The following is a 21,363-nucleotide window of genomic DNA, read 5'->3' on the forward strand; positions in this document are numbered from 1 at the left end:
AATTATTTTCATTTTATAAAAAGATTCTGAGGACATTTTATACTTTTGAGGAATATTAGTTACTAAGATTATTACCATTGATCCATATTAGAACCTTAAATAAATTATCATTGACATCTTTTGTGATAAAGTGCCAAATATCAACTGTGTTGATTATGATACTTACCTTGAAGAAATATTTATTAAACTATGTGAAGTACTCCAATTGCTTTCTTAAACAAAACAAAATGATACCCCCATGTCTCTACAGGAAGACGCCACATGGAATTACAGTATATCTTTTCCTATTCTGTCCAAGCAACCACATGAAATGCTAAGAACTTAAAATACATAATGTTCTTTTGCACTAATGGGAATTTCTTAAAGCACTGAAAGATTTCAGCCTGAAAAATATATTTTCTTGGGCAAAAATATATTCTTAAAGAACTCAGGAACATCTTCAGAGAAGCAGATGTTGAATGCTATATCTCTTCTTCCCTTTGGTATATTTTTGGCATTTATCTTCTGTTGTTTCTTTAAAAGTTGCTTTTGAATATCTCTTTTATTATTGTAGGTCCTTGTTTTAGCTATTGACTCACTTGCAGGTAACATCTTGGGCATGCTTCGTGTTGGATCTTGGTTTCTCTTCATCTGGTGACAGTGGTTGAAGTAAAGGGATTTTTAAACTAGGATCAAATAACAATACTTAGTACTTATAGCAGACATAAAAATATTATCTGATAGACTTTTTATACTGGTGTGTTTTAAAAGTATCTTTTTATCTTCTCCCTTTTTTGGCTTTGTTGGGTGATGTTTTTCGTAAGTACAGAAAAACATTGAACAATTTAATTGTGTAATTCATCTTCAAGTCTGTGAATATTAGATACCAGTATCATAAAATTTGATTAATTATGCAAATATCCTTGAACATATAAAATACCTAGTCCCCCTAGGTGATTACTAAATGAGTTTCTTTTGGCTAAGAATCTAAAATGCTTTTTAAGAAACCAAAATGTAGTTTCTTTTTGCAACGGGTTTCTGTACTAGTATTTGAACTCTGAAGTATCTAATGGTTTTTGAATCACTCTAATATAATGGTGTAACATTGGAAAGATCTGTCTCAGGGGACCCTTAAATTTACCCTTCCTCAGAGCAGACAGTTTTATAGCCCTTAGTATTAAGATTCAGACCGCAAGCTCAGCAGGAGTCAATAGATCAGTCAGAGTGGAGCCTCGCTGAACAAACCTGAAGTCAGAACGATCGAATATTGAATCATGATATTATAGTAAGGAATGCCTCCGAAGTAATTGTCACATTTGCTTGTAGTGACCTTTATAAAATACCCATGCTTGAAAATGACATTTTTAATGTTTCCTCCTCTAAAAAACTGTCACAATCTTAAAATTGGAAACATTACCAGAATGGCCATTGTCTGGTGAACCAGAAGTGCTGCATCATGGATTGAAACCATTCTCGGCTTTGCCCTGTGAATCATATTTTTTTTAATTTCAGCTTTATTTTACTTACTTTCTAAAATTTAATTTAGATTCATGGAGTACATATGCAGAGTTGTTACATGGGTGTATTGCATGATGCTGAGGTCTGGGTGTCTAACGATCCCATCACCCAAGGTAGTGACCACAGTACCTGATGAGTCATTTTTCAACCCTTGTCCCTCTCCTTCCCTCCCCACTTATGAAATCCCCAGTGTCTATCGTTCCCATCCTTGGGTCTGTGTGTACCCAATGTTTAGCTCCCACATATAAGTGAGAACATGCAGTATTTGGGTTTCTTTAGCTTATTTTACTTCCGAAGAAAAGGATTTATGAGGGGCTACCATAGAGAAGAGGAATAATGACAATTTTCTTTCCTGTTGCTCTTCCCTCTGACATTTCTTCTCTCTGGTATTTTCTTTGCAGGTCTGTGTTGTGCCAAGAGTAGATATTGTTTGTTTTCCACTTGTTTGTTTTTTTTAACCATTGGTTTTGTGCTGTTGACTTAGGTTGTGTGCTACAGGGATCTTGGCTATAGTGAGCCCTTAAGGGCCTCACATGGCCCCTCACAAAGGTCTGTGTGTTCCGTGTCTGTGCTGTATTTTGCAGGGGAGGGAGTGTAATAGGCTAAGATGGTGCTTGGCTTCTTACACATCTAAAACATGTCATGTAACCTCTGCTGTAACCTCTACCACCTTGGTTTCCTTATCTGTGAAATGGGGAGAAAGAATCACATATACCTCCTAGATTTCTGAGATGTAAATAAGATCATCTGTGGAAGTGCTGAAGACATGGTATTTGGTGTCAAGTCAGCCTTCAAAGGTTATTTTTACTATTGTTTCTACCATCCCACCATCACCAGCGCTGCTGTTGCTGCTACTACTACTAATGGCACTTCTATTATTTTAATCCAACAAGGTCTTTTCCAAGAAGAAATTCCTCTCTTGTTGTAGAGCATGGGTGATGGGAGACAAGGGACCTTGGGACCATACAGATGGTGCAGATGTACTTTCTTATGCCACTTCATAAGGGTAGACTCTAGTTTGAGCTAATCGTGTGCTTTAAATTGTTGCATTGCGGCATAGGGAAGCATTCAGCCGTATTGTTTTCCAGGATTTGCATGGTAGTGGTTTGGCAGTCCTTCCTTCTGTTGGTCTGTGGCACCCAATCATTTGCCATAAAAATGCTTATCCAGGTTCTGCTTCTTTTCATCTACACTTACTCAGTTGTGGAAATTTTTAAAGAGTTTCTTATTCTGAAATAACACTATTAATATTCAGCCAGTATCTATCAAGTGGATACAATGTGCCAGACTGTGAACCCTCTGGGGTGAATACGCCTGCTGGTCCCTGCTCTTGAAGAGCTCTCAGTGCATTGGTGGAGACAGGTAAACAGGTGAGCAGGACATATGAGGGAAAAGGACAAATTCTTTCTCAAAGTTCATCTGAATGAGATCTCTTTTTCTCAGAGTCCTTGATTCCCCATAAGAAAACACCAAACCAAGAATTTTGAGTGCCGTTGCCTCCAAGACTCCTGATAGAAATGTTAAGAAGATTTGAAACTTATCAAGGATAGAACTAGGTGCAGCAGAAGGTCTCAGGCTTTAGAAAACAATACATTGCAGCTTTGGGGGAAAAAAAGTCCTTGGAGTTTTTTTATTAGAGTATATGAAGTATGGATTCATGCATAAGACTAAAATATTATGTTAAGAGAATTTTAAGATGGGAAAATAAGTTGTGAGCATGGGTAATAAGATAAAGCTTTGAGTATGCAAGCATCCAGACTCCAATTAGTCCCTGGCCAGATCCCGACCCAGGAGACAATTAACTGTCCAGGGACCAGGAAGAGAGGATCCTTTAGAGGTCCTTGACTCTGAGCAAAGTTATGAGAATAAGGCCACTTCTGTGGAGCCCCCATGGGTAACGATCATCCTGTGTAAGGTGAAGATAGTAACTAATTGCTGCTGCTGCTGGAACCTGGCCTTGCTGAACTTGGTGGACCTCCTTGAACCTCAGAGCAGGGGGTCACAAACCAGGACTTGTTGGACCAAACATTGACCACTGACATACTTTGTTCACACATGGCGTTACTAGTGGAGCCTTTCTAAACTTTCTGCCTTCTGTTCTTTGAGACAATGGGAGCTGTAGCAGCATTGGCTTGCATTGCTCCATAACCATAACAGGTTGCTTTCCAGTTCCAGTTGCTTCCTTGCACCATAGCAACTCCCTCAGTCCCCAGGGCTCCCTTTTGTCCCACACCTGCAGTTGCTTTGCTGACTCACACCACTTGCTTGACCCACGTAGGCATTTGAATTCACTACTCCTGGCCTAGGAAATTCCAGGGAGAAGGAGAATAGCCATGGTTCCTGAGGGAGAAGGACTGTGCTACCCTTGGGACTAGGATGCCCCTGTCTAATGCTCCCTGATGTAGTGGGCAGTCCCCAGAGGAGAGGCTCAGAATCACTTTGGAACGATTAGACCACACAGAGCTGTGGCTCTCGATGGGAGGATGTGTGGAAAAGGCTGATGACCAGCAATTAGGTGTGAAGTCTTTTTATTCTGTGCCTGCTCTGTAGACCCCGAAGCCTTAGATGTCCTCTCCTCTGAAACCTCCCAATGCCAGGCTTAGATGGATCTACTATCTGCCTCATCATCTGGGTACCATCCCAGGAGCTTCCTGCTTAGCCTAGGCTGATGAGAAAGGCTACAGTGGGCTTTGCAGAATGTAAAGAGTTCAGATTGTCAGAAGAATTGGAGAGAACATGCCAGAAGGGCGGAACTACAGAGCAAAGAACCAGAAGTGGGATTAAATGTGCCATGTGGAAGGAACATTTGGGGACTGACAAGAGCAGAGGAATGAGTGGAAATAAAGTCACAGGTCTACTCAATCTGCCCTTGAATGCTAGGTGAACACTCCGGGGGCTTATACCTAGAGAAACCAGTCATTGTTAATTTTAAATCAGGGGGTAGCCTGAAGAGTGTTGATGATGAGGGAGCTGAGTATGGTATAGGTTGAAATAGTGAGAGATAAGAGGTGGAGGAGCCATTGGGAGGTGGAGGAGCCATTGGAAGGTGGTGACATCAGTCACCTTGGATTTCTTGGATGCTGGTAATGGCAGGAGAGTGGAGAGACAGGGATGAGTCAGAGACACCAAACACAAAACAAACAAACAGCCCAAGAAAACCTTTTTTCTTATTGCACAAGCAGTATGTTTTTAATGTAGGAACTATAAATAGTCAAAAGTTTTAAATGGAACAGTCAATCCGAGTACCCAGAACCCTGAGGGTTACTTGTTGTTGCTATCTGGGGGAATAGCTTTCTAGATAATGTTTTCTATGCATGGGTTATATCCATCTTTAATAAAAATATGGTTTTCCAGCTTAATTTTCTAATGTATAAGTCCATCTTTAGCTTTGTTCCACATCAATAAACATTCATGTACAAAACTTTAGTCACTATTTCATTGGCTGTTCATTATTCATCATGATTTATCTCTGCCAGCCAATCAAGATCCTTTCCATTTTTGGCTAATGTAAACAGTGGAATAAATATTTAATGTGGCTATCCTTATTGATTTGATTGAGCTATTTTGAACAGATTGACAGGACTCAAAGATGGTTGCCTTCTTTGTCCTTCATATCCAATGATAACTCAACATTTAGAGCCTGAAGGATTTGGGGCATGATGGTAATGTTACTGAAATAAATGAGAAAACATGGAAAAAAGAAGGATTAAGTTGTAAAGGAAGTCTGTAAACTCAGTAGTAAAGAAATTTTTGCTGCTATAGGTGACAGTAATCCCTGTTAATAGTTGCTTGAAATTTTTATTTTTTTCTCATAGAGCAAGAGGTTAGAGGCTGGTGAATACTGACATTTGTTCAGCTGCTCCACAATATCATCAGACTCAAGCTGCCTCTTTCTTTATGCTCCTCCATGTTTTGCCTGTTGGCTTGTTGCCTCATATGCTAAGATAGCTGCTGTTGCTTCTGACATCAGAACCATGTTCCAGCTAGGAACAAGGTGGAGTAGTGATGGCTGCCTGTATCCTTTTTATAAAGAAAACAAAAGCATATCCAGAAGATCTTGCCCCTGACCCACCCACCTCCCTACTTCTCACTGACAGGACTGACTGTCATGGCCACCCCTAATTGCAAAGGAGGTTGGGAAAGAAGGAAGTTGAATTGCCAGACTGACTTGCACTATTGCCTGAGGTTTGGCCTGAGTTTGAGTTCTGCTAACAAGCCACAAGAAAGTGGGTAGTGTCCGGTAAGCAATTAATAGTGTCTGTGTGTTATGCTTTGAGAAATTGAGTTCCTGGGCATTCATGAGGTTTTGTTGTGGGCAGTAAAGAACCCCTGATATCTGGGCTGAGGATCCATAATAAAAGAGAAAATTAGAGTGATTGTTGCAGAACCATAGAGGGAACAGAGGTTGACTAATCAGACACATAAAAGTTAAATAACAGATTGTTCCATTTGAAGGAGAAAACCCTATGAGAAGTGAGAAGAACTATGCTTTACTACATTTTATATAGATGGTTTCATTTAATTCATGTAATTTTCCTACTGAGAACCTAGTCATTCTACAAATATTTATTGAGTGTTTACTATATGCCAGCCACTGAGCTAGGCACTGGGAATACAGTGGTGAGTAAAACAGGCAAAGCCTCTTCAATGCTGAGCTCACAGGTTAGTGAAGGAGGTAAAAAAAAATAACCAGAGAGGCACATAACAAATAATGTCAGGTAGAAATAAGCACAGCAAGAAAACTTTTAGCTAAACAAGGGGATAGAGAGAGCAAGAGAGGTGTATCTCCAACACCACAAAGCAATTTCTCTTGTCACCATTTTATTGCCAAGGATGCCGAGGCAGGCCAGCCAGAATCCCAAGTGACCAGGTGGTATTTGGCAGAACCTCGCTTATGATCTAGGTTGGACTCTGATGCACATGCTTGGGAATATGTCGTGCAGCTGGGAATTGGGGAAACATTTAGTGTCTGCATCTAAGTGGAAAGCTGGAGTCTCTCATGGGACTCGGTGAAAAGAATTCAAGCTCTGTACCATAAAGCTCTTTGGAGTTTTATCTTTGCTCTATATCAGGAACACTCAATGCATGATTTTTACCATGACTTCTTGGTCTCTGCTAGCCAAGTGTGATTGTTCAAACAAAAGGACTGTACCCCACCATGCCATGAACCATGTGGGACATACCAGCACCTGCTTTGTGTGCAAGCTGGAGGGATGGTTGAAAAGAGCACAGGCTCTGGAGTCCGACTGATTGGGTTTGCACACTTACTCTCCCACTTGTTGGTGCATAAACATGGGCAAGTTAGCCTCTATGGGACTGAGTTTCCCCACCCGAAGAGCTTCTACTGTGTTGTAGAAGAGAGCATGTGAGATAAGGCAGATAATGGGAGCACAGGAAATGCTTAATAAACGCTGTGTTGTTTTTGTTGGTAGCGTTTAGAAACTCTTTGCATTATTTTTTGTTATGCTCACATTGCAGAGCTAGCCTCAGAAAGACATGCTTTTCCATGCAGAAATCTCAAATTCACAAGTTTATAAATTGTGAACAGCCTGGTGACATGATAAGGCACTGTGTTCCCCTGATGGCATATTTCTGAAGCACAGCATGCTCAAAATTTTATCTTCCCATGTTACATGCTTTTGCAGACAGCACAATATGGAACCAGTCAGGCTCCTAATTATGACAGCAGCCCAGAGCCAGAATCCAGTCATCCAGTTGACAAAGGACTTGGTACAGAGAATGGTGACCAGCTGTTCCCCATCTCCAGTGAGCAGCGAGTAAGAGGAAATGGGTTTAAGCTGCATGAAGGATTTGGGTTATTTATGGCAGAATTTCCTCACCGTGAAGGTTGCTCAACGTTAGGACTAGATTACAGAGAGAGGTGTAGAATTCCCTTCTGTGGAGATTCTGAAAACATGTTCTTGTTTGCGAGATGACTACAGATGCTGCCTTCCCACTGCGTTCTGTCTTGTCTCTCTCCCTTTCTACCCATCTGGTCCTTGAAACCAAATGAACCTTCTCTAAGACATTGAGGGTGGGGCTGCTATGTGGAGAAGGAAAAAGGGCTCACAGTTAACTGGTCAGAACATCATCCACTTTTTGACATTTTGATTGCAGGCTTTGGCATTTTGGGTGAGGACGCACAAACACAAATTCACTTAGTTAACCTAGGACTGAAAAGCCCACCTGGGCCAGGTGAAAAACAAAAATGGTCAGATTTACAACTTTGATGAACTTGGAGAACATGTGCCCCATCCTAAGGATGCAGACTTTACTCAGGTCAGCCATTTTTTTTTTTTTTTTTTCTGAGACGGAGTCTCGCTCTGTCACCCAGGCTGGAGTGCAGTGGTGCGATCTCAACTCACTGCAACTTCTGCCTCCCAAGTTCAAGCGATTCTCCTGCCTCAGCCTCCCAAGTAGCTGGGACTATAGGCACCCGCTACCACGCCCGGCTAATTTTTTGTATTTCTAGTAGAGATGGGGTTTCACCATGTTAGCCAATTCTTATCATAAGGACTGTGGGAATGCACACTGCTGCCAAGCTGATTTTCAAGAGCAGTATGAAATCTGGGGAGTTTTAAAATTCTGGCAACTAATTTTCTAAAAGCCAGTTATGTGTGTACCAAGGGGAATGTAGATCTGTGGGTCATAATTCCATGTGCAGGGTGCTTGTTTGTGACTTCTGATCTGTGAGGTCACCTTGGTCCATTGGCCCTGCTAGCAAGTATGGGAATGAGCATCTCTCCAAGTTCAGACACGTGTTTGAGGTGGCAGAATTTGTCTTTTAAAATGGAAAACCTCTATATTTATATTTATGAGCTGAACCTTAAGAAATTGACATTTTTGTGTATCAACAATAATCAAATATTGTCAATTCCATGTGCTTCAATCTCTTAAGTGGAACTTAAGAGAAACTAGAATATGAAATATAGACTGTGTTCTGTCCTGCAGCATCAAACATTTCTGCCTCCTCTGAGACGAAGAAAGCGCTCACTCACTGTTCCAGCACCCCACGTTATTTACTAGCAGACCATGCCTGGCAGATGGAGGTGACATCAGCCATTGCCTGAGTAACATCCATCTTCTCATTTGCACCAAGCAGCTTAAAGAGTCTGCCCTTCCTGGGACTAATGGCTTTAACATTGTTGAAGCTCCTTTTAGCAGCAGCATAGCCATTTGTGGAAATTTTCCAAATAATCATCTTTCTCTTCTTTTATCTTTCCTTCTATCCATTAGTTATAGGCTATCATTTTCTACAGATATCGTTAGTTTCTATAGATATCATTGCAGAACTCAACTGGACATAGCTGAGGATGAAACAATTGTTATCCTCAGGTAGGTGGACAGACTCCACCTCCAAAAGCCGTAAGATGGGTTTCATCCAGGATCCGCAACTTCAGTGATTCAGGTGTGAATTGGATTGCTTACTGATGGTGCATTCTCTTAAACAAAAAAGTGCATTGAGAGAGACACAGCTGGCAGACGACCTAATGGGAACCTGGAGGGGAGGTTCTACCTCGGATGCCACATCTTCCCTGCCACTCCCAGACCAAATCCTGGGGTTTGAAAAGGGGGTTGGTACCAAACCTTTGCCATGTTTGAGAGAAAGACAGGAGTAGAGCCTCACTTTTCTCACTGGCTTTCCCATGCATCCTAGGACTCAAACTCTGATGAAAGCATTTCTTTAGTTCCAAGAGCTCTCTGGATGAAATAGGGTAACGGGTTTCTTTTTATTTTCTTCATCTTTTTTAACTATTTAATGTTTACTTCATATTGATTTATAAACAACAACCTCTTTGTGAATTTCCTTCATAATGTAGAAAATTTATTTTGACCAAATGCATAATGCATTTTTATTGTCTTAACTGGAATTCCAACATTCCCTTCCCCCATTTCTTTGCTTTTAATGAAAAGTAGCAAATGAATAAAAACCATACAAAAAGAGAAAAAAAAACTGCAATCAGAGACTTAACCAAACAAAACTCCCCACTAAAACCAAACTTTCCAGAAACAATTTTCAAAGTTCCTATGAAATCAATCATCTGGAGGGATATTTTGAAGGGAAAAAAGTGCTCTGTAAAATGATTAGCTTAGTTTCTTCATGTGACCTAAAAAAGGGCAGGTAGATGTAATCTACTTCTCACCCCATTGATGGTGAATACTTTGAAAGTCATATTAATCATTTAGAAAGTATGTGACCACACATGAGACACTCCAGCTGCCTCTTTGTCTGGTCTCATAAGTGTGCACAGAATTATTTTGATGTGCCCAAGGCACCTAAACCCTACACGCTCTGTGTGGCTGACTGAGAAACTGCAGAGCAGATGTCTGAAGGGCTGATGTGCTCAGCCCTGGGCTGTGTCGTGAGGCACAGCCATCTCCAGCTAGCCTTGCTTTTATCCGACACTTACTAGACTTTCCCACTGACCACAGGTTCCCCGCAGCTTTGTGCCTCGGTTTGTAGATTGATGGCAATGCAAGGGGACTAAAAGTAAAGGAAGATAAATATCAAACTCTTAATCAAAGGAAGGAAGAAAAGGGAAAAGATTTATAAATTCAAAAATATTTTTTCATGTTTGCTGAGCATGGTAGCAGAGATACATGGAAACTCATGGCCTAGCAGTTGTGTAATGCTGATGGGTGGAGTAATCATCAGTATTATTATCAACAAGAACTTTTATTTACTCAGCACTTTCTGTATGTCAGGCACTGTCTAAATGCTTCTCATGCATCGATGCATTTAATTTTCACAGCTCTGTAAAGTAAGTACAGTTGACTCTTGAGCAACATGGATTTGAACTGTTTGGGATCACTAATAACAGATTTTCTTTTTTTTCACATCAATTTGTACTTTTATTTCTTATTCTTGAGGTTAGATTCTAAACCCTAAAGATATCCAAACTGTATTAGATTTACTTATCTATAGCCAGAGACAGCTTCTATCATGTTGTCCTTAGCAGCCAAGGTTATTAAAATGTCTTTTCTCCAGGAAGATCCAATAGGAAAAAAGAAAGAAACCTCTCTGATTAGGCTTCAACCATACCCCACCCTCCATCAAATTGACTGGATAGGCATAATGGAAACCAGAACATGTGGTTTCCAAAAAAGAAAAATCCTATGAGGGAGGGGAGGAGGGGAGAGGAAGGATTCAGCCAGTGCCTAGAGTCAAATTGAGTAATATCAATTTCACTCTCCTTCACACATCTTCAGGTTGTATGTTCATGGAGTAGTTTAGGAATAAATCCATGGTTTGTGGAGTACTAAAATACCTAGTTGTCTGCTTTATTACATTATGGCTTTCCCCAGCAGTTTCCAAGGCAAACTGGCAGGAGAATTTGGCTGGAACTACATGCAGGACTGCAGAGATTCCTCTCCACAGTTATAGAAGGAACTGTTCCAGGCCTGACTGTTCCAGAACTGGGTGCACCAGGTCTGAGTGTTCCAGGAGTGGTTGCTCCAGGACTGGATGTTCAGGCTGTGGTTGCTCCGGCTTGAATTGCTCCAGGTCTGGTTGCTCCAAATTGGAAGGTTTCCATTCGTGTTCACCAGGCATTCCTGGTGGTAGGAGGAGCAGAGGGGTAGGTAGGTGCTGAGGCCTGAGTCACACCATTGCTATTCTGTGGCCAGTTGTTTTTCTGCCACCTCTTAGATTTCATTCTCTGGTTCCGCAACCAGGTCTTCACCTGTTTGTAGCTAAGGTTCAGGATATTGGAAAGTTCTTGCATCTGTTGAAGGCTGAGGTATTTCTGTCTCTGAAATCTATCATTGAGTACACACAGCTGGGTGGAAGAGAACACAGTTCTGGTCTTCTGTTTCTTGACTGGGACCTTGTCTTCCTTCTTTTGTGGCGCTATTCTCTGCAGCAGTGGGTTGTTTGCCTTTGGGACTGGTGGGAGAATCAGGACTGTCCTGAATACGCAGATCCATGGAGGAAGGAAGAGGAGAGACAGTCTCAGTGTGAGGCATCTCAGCGGGAGACATTTGCAAGGATGGATAGTTTTCTTCAGGCCCACAAATGACAGGTATAGGTGAAGATTCTTTACAACTGGATGCTTTGAAGCAAGGCAGGTTTGGGGACAAGCTGGATCCACACTCATGTTATTACTGGGGAAGAGAAGAAAAAAATTTAAGAGCTGGACTGGAAAAAAGGCTAAGGCAGCATTAAGACTTTTCTGGAAGATCTTAGAGAAATATGACCTGCAGAAGTGAAAGTATCAAGAAGTTGGGATGAAGCGAGTCACCTCCACAACAACAGGAGGCAACCAGCTCAGTCCAGCAAAATGTCAATGACAGATTTTCTTCCACCTCTGCCACCCCTAAGACAGCAAAACCAACCCCTCCTCTTCCTCCTTCTCAGCCTACTCAACATGAAGACAAGGAAAAAAAAAATGTGATGATTTACTTTCACTTAATCAGTATTAAATATATTTTCCTTATGATTTACTTAATAACATTTTCTTTTCTCTAGATTACTTTATTATAAGAATACAGTATATAATGCATAGAACATATAAAATATGTGTTGATTGACTGTTTATGTTATAAGTAAGGCTTCCAGTTAACAGTAGGCTATTAGTAGTAAAGCTTTTAGGGAACCAAAAGTTATATGCAGATTTTTGACTACACAGGGGTCAGCACCCTTAACCCGTGCATTGTTCAAAGGTCAACTGTATTTTATGTTCTATAGTTGAGGAAACTGAGGCACAGCAAGATTAACTCACTTGTCCAGGGCCGCACAGCTAGTGAATAGTAAAGCAAGGATTGAAACCCAGGTTTTTAACAATGGTACTGACCTGCCTCTTTTGATAAGCATGCTAGAGAACATTTGGTTTATTTCCAAAAGTGTAGATGCATTTTGTAATCTTTTTCTTTTGTTAACAAATACCATTTAATTTTCCTCTCTAGCAAGGAGGTCCTTTTGAATCCTTCAAAAATTGAAATATTTTTATTTCATGATTTTTTTTTGCCAATACAAATGAGAAAATTTTCTCTCGAACCTGCCAGCATCTGAAGATAAAGAGAGGAGAACCTGGTGGTTTTTATCTTTCTCAAAAAGATAACGGAAAATATGACTCAGGTGGCTCTTGAGAGATGCTGTTCCCATTGCTGATGTTCAGTGTTTTATATCTGCTGCCTGGATATGACTTTGGAGAAAAGCATGCAAGGTGAAGTGTGCTTACAACTCTCTGCCAAGGTGAAAACCTCAATACTATAATAGGAGAGCTTGGATGAGGAAGGAGTGAGTTCAGAGATAACTTGACTCTATCTTGTGATAAATTCTGAAGTGGTCTGTTATGAAAGTCCCTTTCAGACCAGGGGTCAAAGTAGATTTTCCTTAATGTGAACCACAGTGATTTCACAGATACAGTGTAATGGAGAACCAGAAACACACATAGACTTGTTCCTGGATAGCTGAGCTTCTTAGACTTGACAAGCAGGCTTCTGCTTGACTAGCTGAAAACTCAGGCAAGTGTGAGCCTCATTCCCTTCTCTGAAAATGAGGCAATTGGACCAAACAGTGGAGCTGTTAAAAAAAAAAAAAAAAAAAAAAGCCAATTTGAACCTCACTCCAGGTCTAGTAAATCAGGCTCCTGGAGTAGAGTCCAGGTGTGTGTATTTTTCAAAGCTCCTTGGGTGTCATTAAGAACCCGTAGATGGCTACTTTCTAACCAGAATGTGTGCTAATGGTGTGCTCCACTTTTATTTCTCTGTCTCTTCAGACAACAAGCATTTGTTGAATGCTTACTGCGTGGTGGGCAGAACAACAGCCATTGTGTTGATGCCAGGAATTCTGCAGGAACAAGGTGCTCAGGGTCCTTGCCTTCAAGGAGCTTGAAGTTTAGTTTAGATGAAAAAAACAGGTACAAAAGTAAGAGAATTAGGCTGGGCATGGTGGCATACATCTGTAATCCCAGCTACTTGGGAGGCCGAGGCGGGAGGATTGCTTGACCCCAAGAGTTCAAGACCAGCCTGGACAACATAGTGAGACCCCCACTACTCCAATCTCTTTTTTTAAAAAAAAAGTTTAAGAGAATTTCAGATAAGCTACAAGCTATGAAGAAGATAGAACTGGGTTATGATGTGGAGCCGGGGAGGTGAGGGCTAGAGAAGGCATCTCTGAACGGAGACGTATGGGGGAGATGGAATCTCAGAGATGCGAAGGAGCCAACCAGGAGGAGAGTGTGCTTAGGACAAAGCTCAGGAGGCTGAAATGTGCAAGACATGCTTGAGTAAGAGGCAGTAAGCAAAGGCCAGAGTGGCTGGAACATAAAAAAGGAGCGGCAGGGAGGTAGGAGAGAGGAGCAGAGGTCAGATCTCAGTCCTTGACCATGGCTGTGCATTGGGACTTTATTCTGAGTGTGATTAGGAGCCATTGGAGGATGGAGATTGTTTGTTTTCAGAAATGAAAACCCTTTCGTTTGATTTTCTTGATTTTCATTTGAGTAAGACCATTTGGGCTGCTCTATACGATACCTGACAAGGTGGTTATAAAATTATTACTTGATATTTGACTAATTAGGCTTTATTTTCTTAACTTGGGATATAACTCACATACCATGAGGTTTACTCTTCTAAAATGTAAAACTCGGCTAGGTGCAGTGGTTCATGCCTGTAATTCCAACACTTTGGGAGCCCAGGAGTTTGATGCTTCAGTGAGCTAATGATTGAACCACTGTGCTCCAGCCTGGGCAACAGAGTGAGACCCTGTTTCTACAAAAATTTTTTAAAATTAAAAAATATTCCCCGGGTGTGGTGACATGTGTCTGTAGTCCCAGCAACTTGGGAGGCTAAGGTGGGAGGATCGCTTGAGCCCAGGAGTTTGAGGCTATGGTGAGCCATGACTGTGCCACTACACTCCAGTCTGGGCGATAGAGCAAGACCCTGTCTCTAAAATAAATAAATAAATGTACAACTCAGAGGTTTTTAGTATATTCACAAAGCTATGCAACCATCACTATTATCTGCTTTTAGAATTTAAGAATAAATTGCTTTAATTTGCAAAAAATTTGATGGTATAGGAAATCGTAGTACTGATCCTGGAGTAAATAAAAGAAAGCTTGACTGGGATGATGCAGAAAACACTCAGACTCTCACATTCCACACATCTAATGGAAATTTTGTGTGATGATGGACATGTTCTGTATTGCACTGTCCATACTGGGAGCCACCAGCCTCACGTGGCTGTTGAGCACTTGAAATGCAACTGGTACTATTGAGGAACTGGATCTTTTATTTTGTTAAATTTAAGTAGCCACATATGGATACCGTATTGAATAGCACAGCTCTGTGGCAGCTTACAAATTCACAGTCTTATCTGAGATCATTTTCCCCATCTCTCCTACCTCCCCAGTGTCTAAAATGATTGAAATGTTGAAGCATATTTATTGTATTTATACCTAATCCTCAGTACAAAGAAAAAGCTGGAGAGTTCCCACAAGGAATCTAGATGACAAGAGGCATAAAGGATGGATGGCAGATTCTAAGCATCTTCTGGGGTAGAATAGGATCTGAGTGGGAGCTAACCCGGTTGTCAACACATGGGTGACATCTGTATGCTCATGGAAGGCAAAGGCAAGTGATGACCTCAGCCCCAGCTTCACGACTTACGACGAATAAAAATAATTCCCAAAGCAGAATATTTTAAGAGGGCAATAAAGTAAGGTTATCTCTTCTGCTCCACTTGTGGGTTGCATGTGACAACAGTAACAAAATCACCCTTTCTAGGATTATGTCCCTGAACTATTTGTTAAGAAGTTTCAAAGCGCCATGAAAGACTGTAAACTCTCGTGGTTAAACTCATTAAGCCCTACCCTCCCCAAGTTCCATTTAAGCTGTTTCTGTTATTTAAAAAAAAAGAAAAAAAACTCCAGAGCCTTGCATTTTTGTCTAAAGGATTTGCTTTTCCATCCTTCATAAGCAGAAAAGTAGCCCAGGAGGAGCCTTAAACTTTATTAATATTGTAAAATATTCAGTGGTTTTTTTATTGTTCATTTCCTGTTTTATTATTTTTTTAACTACCATGTTTTGCAAATATGAGGCATACATGAAGGTAAACAAGTTTAAGATGTTTCTTGTCTTAAAACTTCCTATATTATTTTGGAGCCAAAATAAATTCTTGGTATTTATTATGTATGATGTTATAAAAAGATGAGATGGCCTTTAATGTGTAAGGCCTATGCATTAATATTTGCCTATAAAATATGGCATGTTCCAGAGAAGACCAGAAATACTCTCTTTTTACCTGACAGATGTAGAAGGAAAAAAGCAATCAGCGACCTCTAAAATTACAAGCTTTTAAGGTAAACACACAAATGTAGACTGAGATTCCATAGGTCAAAATATTTAAACGTTATTTGTTAAACTAACAAACCGTTAAATATAATGTTTTGGCCTCCTGTCTTCACGTCTGTGTCTTCATGTGACCTGGAAAGTTAGGTTCAAATTTAGAATTCTCGGCCTAGAGATTTACACTAAAAAGTAGCAAAGTAAGGGAGGCAGCCTGTCTACTGTCTAGGACTACAGAAGGGCTCTGTCTGGGTCTATGTTCCCGCATGAACAGCCATCCTCAGCCAGGCCTCCAGTCTAGGGTAGTGCACGTCTATGCCGTCCTCCACCCCAGGGAGGGTAGACCTGGGGCAGAGACATGTGCAGGCCTGGGATGCAGGCTCAGGCATTTGGGTAGGAAATGCTGGGATTGCCAATGAATGATCTAGAGAATTGAGCATCTTCTCTTGCTTCATAGGGAAGGACATGGCTGGAGCAGGGTCAGAGCAGGGGGCCTAAATCAGAAAGTCCAGGATATGAACCCCAGTTACCTGGTTCTAGGAGCCAGTGACCATTGAGTGCCTCTTTGTGTTTTTTGTTTTGTTTTTGTTTTTGTTTGCGACGGGGTCTTGCTGTGTGACTCAGCCCAGAGTGCAATGGAGAGATCATGGCCCACTACAGCCTCGACCTCCCACTTAAGTGATCCTCCTACCTCAGCCTCCCAATTAGCTGGAACTACAGGCAAGTGCCTCCATGACTAGCTATTTATTTTTTTATTTTTTTATTTTTTGTAGAGATGGAGAGTCACTGTGTTGGCCAGGCTGGTCTCAAACTTCTGGGTTCAAGTGATCCTCCTGCCACATCCTCCCAAAGTGTTGGGATTACAGGTGTGAGCCACTGTGCCTGGCCCAGTGCCTCTACTGAAAGAAACTCTGCTCCTTAACATTCCCCTGATAACATTTCACCAAGCCAGGACAGCAGAGCAGTCACTTATTAGAGAGCTAAAATGTCCTATATTGTTTTAGAGCAAAAATAAGTTACTGATATTTATTATGTATGAAGTTATGAAAAGATGAGATGGCCTTTAATGCATCCTTAAGATCTGGCTCTACAGGTGGTCTCTTTTACAGTCAGAAGTTTTCAGTTTGCTATTTCCAAGGTTTCTGAGTGCTTTTAAATTTTTTCAAGTTTTAATGAAATACAGTTCACATGCCATGCAATTTACCTATGTTGTTCTTAGTATATTCGCAATTTAGTATATTCTGACCATCACCACAATCAATTTTAGAATATTTTCATCACCCCAAAAAGAAACCCATGCTCATCAGCAAGCATTCCCGTTTTCCTCACCTCACCCCCAGCCCAGCACAAGCACTAATTGACTTTGTCTCTCTAGTTTGCCTCTTCCTCACTGAGGGCTTTCGTACTTTTAAAGTGGTTTCCCTATACATGTGTACATATTAAGTAGGCCCAGATAGAATAGCAAAATCTCAAAACATCCAGATATTTTGTTTTCTCAATAGATGTAGGTTAGTGCTTCTCAAACTTTAATGTGCAAGAGAATCACTCTGGGAACCTGGTTAAAATTCCCACTGATTCTGGGGGTCTTGGGTAGGGCCTGAAATTCTGAATTTCTCTCAAGGAGTGCTGCTGCTTGTCTAAAAGACACACTTTTTTTTCTTTCTTTCTTTTTTTTTTTTTTTTCAAGACAGGGTCTCACTGTGACTCCTAGGCTGGAGTGCAGTGGCACAATCTTGGCTCACTGCAGCCTCCGCATCCCAGGCTTAAGTGATCCTCCCACCCCAGCCTCCCAAGTAGCTAAGACTACAGGCACATGCCACCACGCCCGGCTACTTTTTATATTTTTTGTAGGGACAACAGGGTTTTACCATGTTGGCCAGGCTGGTCTCAAACTCCTGATCAAACTCAATGATCAAATGATCAAATGATCAAACTCAAATGATCTGCCTGCCTCGGCCTCCCAAAGTGCTGAGATTATAGGCATGAGCCACCACACCCAGCATGGAAGCCACATTTTAAAGAACAAGGAAGGACACAGGATGCTGAAGTCATTATTTTATCTAAAGCAGCCTCCATTTCAGACAATGAACTGGTTTAGTATGGCAGGGCCCCATTATAGCATAGAAAGCATGAGGGGAGTGGTGTGCATGCATGCGTGTGTGTGTGCGTGCATGGGCATGTGTGTGTGTGTCTGAGAGAGAGAGAGAGAGAGACAGAGACGGACAGTGGGCGGAGGCTCCGTGAACATGGACCTTTGTCTACCATTCTGAAATGAGGGCTGTGAGGACTTTGTACATTTCTTTTCTCCCTTCTGGCCTTCAACTCCATGCTCTTCCTGATTCACCATCCTCCTTGTAAAGCTGAGATACTGCAGGTTGTTCAACTTTGGTTCCCTTCTTTATCAAGGCTGCAAAACCATGTTCCCCTGACCATCGCTGATGCACCAGGGTCATTGGTTCTGGTCACACAGCACTTTCTGGAAACTGCATTCTTGTGAAAAGAAATGAGAACCACATTTCCCACACTTTAATATTTTTGACAAGCTCTGTTTCCTTGGGCATAGGAACCACAGTCCCTGTTTACAGAGCAGGAACCTGAAGCGCGTGGCCCTTGGTGACGGGGCTCAGTCAAAACCCAGGGCCTCCGGGTTTGCTCAGGGTGGGCATTGCACAGCCTGTGGCATTCAGTTGCCATCCACAGAAGAAGGACTCACTTTCTCTGGGTTTTATCACATTGTTTTTATTCCTGTGGTTTCTTGCTAAATAACTGTATCATCAGATCCCACATGGCAGCGCCAAGGCCAAACATGGAAACCAAGCTTTATTCATCTTCCAGGATGGGCCACGAGACTCCCTGAGTGCCCAGCTGTTATTTCAGATGTGAGGTGGGAGCACGGGGAGGCTCCGGTGGGGCTGCTGGGCTGCAGATGGCAGAGGCTGGGTTGTGTATAAAACCCCTGAGAACACGACATAAGCAGTTGAGCTTCATGGCAACATGTCTGTGACTTCTTCTTAAGATACATTTGAATCTGAAAAACAGTGCAAAATTACTTAGAAAAGACAAGAATGTGAATCCACTGGTGACCGTTTACAGCAGCACATCTCTGATTATGGCACCTCTTGGCTCCAGCACTTTCAAAGGCTCCCTATTACCCAAGTGCTAAACCCAGCGTCCTCCAGGGCTCTCCTCTCTGGCTTTAGCCTCCACTTCTAGCTCTGCTGCCTACAACTCCCTTTATAAATCCCTCACACCCCGGCTACTCTGTTGTGGACCATGTACTGTTTCAGGAACACGGTGCCTCGCAGCTTCCATGCCTCTCCTCTTGCTGTTCCTTTCTGCCGGAATGTCCCTCTTTCCCTTCTCTGTTAAAATTTGAGTCTTCCTTCCAGGGTGAATTCCTTTCCTCTCCCTTCATGATGCCTTTTTAAAAAATCTCTTTAAATTAATTAAGAGATGGGATCTCACTCTGTTGCCCAGGCTGGAGTGCAGTGGCATGATAATAGCTCACTGCAGCCCTGAACCCCTGGGCTCAAGAACTCCTTCCGCCTTCCAAAGACCTGGGATTATAGTCATGAGCCACCACATTCGGCTGTTTTTTGAATCTTTTTACCGTCTTTCTCTCCTCTGTGTTCTACTCCAACTGGACTTTCTTTTGACATTGTCTTGTGATTTACATTGCTAATAGAAATGCAAATACAATGACCATTTATTGACGCGTGCTGTGTGCCTGATGGGGTAGCATGTGATTTACATAAGTGACTCCATTTCCCCTTCCAAATGCCTTAGTAAAGAAGCTGGTGTTGTACCCACTGCAAGGTGAAGTTATAAGTTCAGACTTCCCCAGAGTTACCTAGCAGGTCTGGCATTGGTCCCAAGGCTGGTGATGACACCCAGACCCTCTTAGGCAGCAGTCCCCAGCCCTTTTGGCATCAGAGACCAGTTTCATGGAAGACAATTTTCCCATGGACTGGGCAGGTGGGGGGATGGTTTTAGGATGATTCAAGCACGTTGCCTTTATTGTGCACTTTATTTCTATTATTATTACATTGTAATATATTAATATAATGAAATAATTATACAACTCACCATAATGTAGAATCAGTGGGAGCCCTGAGCTTGTTTTCCTGCAACTAGATGATCCGATCTAAGGGTGATGGGAGACAGTGACAGATCATCAGGCATTAGATTCTCATAAGAAGTGCACAGCCTAGATCCCTCGCATGTGCAGTTCACAATAGGGTTCGTGCTCCTATGAGAATCTAACGGGGCCACTGATCTGACAGGGGTTGGAGTGCAAGTGGTAATGCTCGCTCACCCTCCACGCATCTCCTGCTGGTTCCTAATGGAACCAGTCCATGGCCCAGGGGTTGGGGACCTGCTCTTAGATTCTGTTCATATTCATTTATGTCAATCACAGCTGGCTGGAGCCAACAAAGGAAGTCTCCAGCTTGTGTACAAACGCCTGTGACTTCCAAATTATAGAGGACTTGGCTTTACCGGTGTGAGATGGGTTAGAGGACTGTCCCTCTGCCTCAGCACAGTGACCGTCATGAGTCATGCCTGTCCCCAGGTCATTCTTTATTTCTTCAGCAGTGTATCTCTGAGCTGTGGTCCTTGAGAGGCCTTAAAGGGTAAGCTTGAAGCTTTTGCAAAACATAGCAGAGAGATCTTGGGTCTTCAGGAAAATAACACAAGCAAACATCGTAAGCCCAAGAAATTCAAGCAGGTGGTGGCGGGGAACATGGTCAACACAGATGCTTATTTGGTCAGGTTAAGGAATGAGCAGGGTAGAGAGAGGTCCATGGGAATGGGGTCTCCATGCACCCCAGCAGAAGTGAGTAGGGAGCTAGAAAGGCTCTTGGGTGACAAGACTCATGTTAGAGCAAAAGTGAGCAGGGAGTAAGCAGGGAGTTAGAAGACCCTTGGGTGACAAGACTCATGCTCATGTCAACACTGGTCAGCTGGTGGGCTTGTTTGCTGTAGGATTCAGCTGTTGGATCTGCTGTGAGAATGGGTGGATGAGGAAGTGAAACGCAGCAAAACTGGATCTAGACAGGTAAAAAGCTAAGCTCAGCCAAAAGAATGGTCCGAAATAATATTTAGGGACCTAGAGAAATGCTCACAATGTAATAATGCTTTAAAATTTAAGATTTTCGATCTTAATCGCAATCACAATTTCGTTAAGATGCATACCACCACCTGCACTCACGATTACGCACAGTAAAGAGACCAGGAGGAATGTTCCAGAGGATTGTCTGAGGGGTGGGACAATGGCAGTTTTCATTTTATTTTTATATAGTTTTTTATATAGTTTTTTATATTTTTATATAGTTTTATATTTGAACTTCCATGATGTTCTCAAGTAAAATGTGTTAATCAGAAAAAAAAAATTGATAATCAGATAATCAGAAAAACAAACAAACAAAAATACTCAGAGCACAAAGCAAGCAGGGTCGGAGGCAGTCTGGGTGGGAAGGACCATTGTTCCCACCCAGCATGGTTTTCTTCTTAATGTTCTTTCATGTGTGTGCACCCAACTTCAAAGCTTTTCCTGAGTTTATTTTTGTGATGAATGGCTTT

The 21,363-nt window shown here is 41.9% G+C and overlaps 1 protein-coding gene, 1 long non-coding RNA gene and 1 pseudogene across 2 annotated transcripts in view; 1 reads left to right on the forward strand and 2 right to left on the reverse strand.

Moving 5' to 3' along the window:
* Positions 1-21,363, forward strand: part of SGPP2 (sphingosine-1-phosphate phosphatase 2) — a 142,063-nt gene that overhangs the window by 17,467 nt on the left and 103,233 nt on the right. The gene's annotated exons all lie outside the window — the stretch shown is intronic.
* LOC129031256 (homeobox protein NANOGP8-like) lies at positions 10,694-11,594 on the reverse strand (annotated as a pseudogene).
* On the reverse strand, positions 18,497-20,339 carry LOC134737763 (uncharacterized). Its single transcript, XR_010122979.1, has 2 exons — positions 19,870-20,339; positions 18,497-18,811 (listed from the first exon to the last, which is right to left on the reverse strand). It is a non-coding gene; the product is annotated as an uncharacterized LOC134737763 (long non-coding RNA).

Source organism: Pongo pygmaeus, chromosome 11 (genome assembly GCF_028885625.2).
Source record: "Pongo pygmaeus isolate AG05252 chromosome 11, NHGRI_mPonPyg2-v2.0_pri, whole genome shotgun sequence".
NCBI classification, from domain to species: domain Eukaryota; kingdom Metazoa; phylum Chordata; class Mammalia; order Primates; family Hominidae; genus Pongo; species Pongo pygmaeus.